The following is a 4,704-nucleotide window of genomic DNA, read 5'->3' on the forward strand; positions in this document are numbered from 1 at the left end:
ATTGGAACGACGAAGAAGCTGTCCTATTCCCAAACTGGGAAACTGGAATCACCTGATTAGAAAGTGGGATAACTTCTTCATCCCAACTCCTATGAGATTTATTCAACTTCCTGGTGATTCTCCAACACTTTATGTATCCAAATCAAGCTTCTTACAAAGTGATTCATCCTGGTTTGATTGGAACGACGAAGAAGCTGTCCTATTCCCAAACTGGGAAACTGGAATCACCTGATTAGAAAGTGGGATAACTTCTTCATCCCAACTCCTATGAGATTTATTCAACTTCCTGGTGATTCTCCACACTTTATGTATCCAAATCAAGCTTCTTACAAAGTGATTCATCCTGGTTTGATTGGAACGACGAAGAAGCTGTCCTATTCCCAAACTGGGAAACTGGAATCACCTGATTTGAAAGTGGGATAACTTCTTCATCCCAACTCCTATGAGATTTATTCAACTTCCTGGTGATTCTCCACCACTTTATGTATCCAAATCAAGCTTCTTACAAAGTGATTCATCCTGGTTTGATTGGAACGACGAAGAAGCTGTCCTATTCCCAAACTGGGAAACTGGAATCACCTGATTAAAATGTGGGATAACTTCTTCATCCCAACTCCTATGAGATTTATTCAACTTCCTGGTGATTCTCCAACACTTTATGTATCCAAATCAAGCTTCTTCAAAGTGATTCATCCTGGTTTGATTGGAACGACGAAGAAGCTGTCCTATTCCCAAACTGAGAAACTGGAATCACCTGATTAGAAAGTGGGATAACTTCTTCATCCCAACTCCTATGAGATTTATTCAACTTCCTGGTGATTCTCCACACTTTATGTATCCAAATCAAGCTTCTTACAAAGTGATTCATCCTGGTTTGATTGGAACGACGAAGAAGCTGTCCTATTCCCAAACTGGGAAACTGGAATCACCTGATTAGAAAGTGGGATAACTTCTTCATCCCAACTCCTATGAGATTAATTCAACTTCCTGGTGATTCTCCAACACTTTATGTATCCAAATCAAGCTTCTTACAAAGTGATTCATCCTGGTTTGATTGGAACGACGAAGAAGCTGTCCTATTCCCAAACTGGGAAACTGGAATCACCTGATTAGAAAGTGGGATAACTTCTTCATCCCAACTCCTATGAGATTTATTCAACTTCCTGGTGATTCTCCACCACTTTATGTATCCAAATCAAGCTTCTTACAAAGTGATTCATCCTGGTTTGATTGGAACGACGAAGAAGCTGTCCTATTCCCAAACTGGGAAACTGGAATCACCTGATTAGAAAGTGGGATAACTTCTTCATCCCAACTCCTATGAGATTTATTCAACTTCCTGGTGATTCTCCAACACTTTATGTATCCAAATCAAGCTTCTTACAAAGTGATTCATCCTGGTTTGATTGGAACGACGAAGAAGCTGTCCTATTCCCAAACTGGGAAACTGGAATCACCTGATTAGAAAGTGGGATAACTTCTTCATCCCAACTCCTATGAGATTTATTCAACTTCCTGGTGATTCTCCAACACTTTATGTATCCAAATCAAGCTTCTTACAAAGTGATTCATCCTGGTTTGATTGGAACGACGAAGAAGCTGTCCTATTCCCAAACTGGGAAACTGGAATCACCTGATTAGAAAGTGGGATAACTTCTTCATCCCAACTCCTATGAGATTTATTCAACTTCCTGGTGATTCTCCAACACTTTATGTATCCAAATCAAGCTTCTTACAAAGTGATTCATCCTGGTTTGATTGGAACGACGAAGAAGCTGTCCTATTCCCAAACTGGGAAACTGGAATCACCTGATTAGAAAGTGGGATAACTTCTTCATCCCAACTCCTATGAGATTTATTCAACTTCCTGGTGATTCTCCACCACTTTATGTATCCAAATCAAGCTTCTTACAAAGTGATTCATCCTGGTTTGATTGGAACGACGAAGAAGCTGTCCTATTCCCAAACTGGGAAACTGGAATCACCTGATTAGAAAGTGGGATAACTTCTTCATCCCAACTCCTATGAGATTTATTCAACTTCCTGGTGATTCTCCAACACTTTATGTATCCAAATCAAGCTTCTTACAAAGTGATTCATCCTGGTTTGATTGGAACGACGAAGAAGCTGTCCTATTCCCAAACTGGGAAACTGGAATCACCTGATTAGAAAGTGGGATAACTTCTTCATCCCAACTCCTATGAGATTTATTCAACTTCCTGGTGATTCTCCAACACTTTATGTATCCAAATCAAGCTTCTTACAAAGTGATTCATCCTGGTTTGATTGGAACGACGAAGAAGCTGTCCTATTCCCAAACTGGGAAACTGGAATCACCTGATTAGAAAGTGGGATAACTTCTTCATCCCAACTCCTATGAGATTTATTCAACTTCCTGGTGATTCTCCAACACTTTATGTATCCAAATCAAGCTTCTTACAAAGTGATTCATCCTGGTTTGATTGGAACGACGAAGAAGCTGTCCTATTCCCAAACTGGGAAACTGGAATCACCTGATTAAAGTGGGATAACTTCTTCATCCCAACTCCTATGAGATTTATTCAACTTCCTGGTGATTCTCCAACACTTTATGTATCCAAATCAAGCTTCTTACAAAGTGATTCATCCTGGTTTGATTGGAACGACGAAGAAGCTGTCCTATTCCCAAACTGGGAAACTGGAATCACCTGATTAGAAAGTGGGATAACTTCTTCATCCCAACTCCTATGAGATTTATTCAACTTCCTGGTGATTCTCCAACACTTTATGTATCCAAATCAAGCTTCTTACAAAGTGATTCATCCTGGTTTGATTGGAACGACGAAGAAGCTGTCCTATTCCCAAACTGGGAAACTGGAATCACCTGATTAGAAAGTGGGATAACTTCTTCATCCCAACTCCTATGAGATTTATTCAACTTCCTGGTGATTCTCCAACACTTTATGTATCCAAATCAAGCTTCTTACAAAGTGATTCATCCTGGTTTGATTGGAACGACGAAGAAGCTGTCCTATTCCCAAACTGGGAAACTGGAATCACCTGATTAGAAAGTGGGATAACTTCTTCATCCCAACTCCTATGAGATTTATTCAACTTCCTGGTGATTCTCCAACACTTTATGTATCCAAATCAAGCTTCTTACAAAGTGATTCATCCTGGTTTGATTGGAACGACGAAGAAGCTGTCCTATTCCCAAACTGGGAAACTGGAATCACCTGATTAGAAAGTGGGATAACTTCTTCATCCCAACTCCTATGAGATTTATTCAACTTCCTGGTGATTCTCCAACACTTTATGTATCCAAATCAAGCTTCTTACAAAGTGATTCATCCTGGTTTGATTGGAACGACGAAGAAGCTGTCCTATTCCCAAACTGGGAAACTGGAATCACCTGATTAGAAAGTGGGATAACTTCTTCATCCCAACTCCTATGAGATTTATTCAACTTCCTGGTGATTCTCCAACACTTTATGTATCCAAATCAAGCTTCTTACAAAGTGATTCATCCTGGTTTGATTGGAACGACGAAGAAGCTGTCCTATTCCCAAACTGGGAAACTGGAATCACCTGATTTGAAAGTGGGATAACTTCTTCATCCCAACTCCTATGAGATTTATTCAACTTCCTGGTGATTCTCCAACCACTTTATGTATCCAAATCAAGCTTCTTACAAAGTGATTCATCCTGGTTTGATTGGAACGACGAAGAAGCTGTCCTATTCCCAAACTGGGAAACTGGAATCACCTGATTAGAAAGTGGGATAACTTCTTCATCCCAACTCCTATGAGATTTATTCAACTTCCTGGTGATTCTCCAACACTTTATGTATCCAAATCAAGCTTCTTACAAAGTGATTCATCCTGGTTTGATTGGAACGACGAAGAAGCTGTCCTATTCCCAAACTGGGAAACTGGAATCACCTGATTAGAAAGTGGGATAACTTCTTCATCCCAACTCCTATGAGATTTATTCAACTTCCTGGTGATTCTCCAACACTTTATGTATCCAAATCAAGCTTCTTACAAAGTGATTCATCCTGGTTTGATTGGAACGACGAAGAAGCTGTCCTATTCCCAAACTGGGAAACTGGAATCACCTGATTAGAAAGTGGGATAACTTCTTCATCCCAACTCCTATGAGATTTATTCAACTTCCTGGTGATTCTCCAACACTTTATGTATCCAAATCAAGCTTCTTACAAAGTGATTCATCCTGGTTTGATTGGAACGACGAAGAAGCTGTCCTATTCCCAAACTGGGAAACTGGAATCACCTGATTAGAAAGTGGGATAACTTCTTCATCCCAACTCCTATGAGATTTATTCAACTTCCTGGTGATTCTCCACCACTTTATGTATCCAAATCAAGCTTCTTACAAAGTGATTCATCCTGGTTTGATTGGAACGACGAAGAAGCTGTCCTATTCCCAAACTGGGAAACTGGAATCACCTGATTAGAAAGTGGGATAACTTCTTCATCCCAACTCCTATGAGATTTATTCAACTTCCTGGTGATTCTCCAACACTTTATGTATCCAAATCAAGCTTCTTACAAAGTGATTCATCCTGGTTTGATTGGAACGACGAAGAAGCTGTCCTATTCCCAAACTGGGAAACTGGAATCACCTGATTAGAAAGTGGGATAACTTCTTCATCCCAACTCCTATGAGATTTATTCAACTTCCTGGTGATTCTCCAACACTTTA

Source organism: Brassica rapa, unplaced genomic scaffold (assembly GCF_000309985.2).
Source record: "Brassica rapa cultivar Chiifu-401-42 unplaced genomic scaffold, CAAS_Brap_v3.01 Scaffold0558, whole genome shotgun sequence".
NCBI lineage: Eukaryota > Viridiplantae > Streptophyta > Magnoliopsida > Brassicales > Brassicaceae > Brassica > Brassica rapa.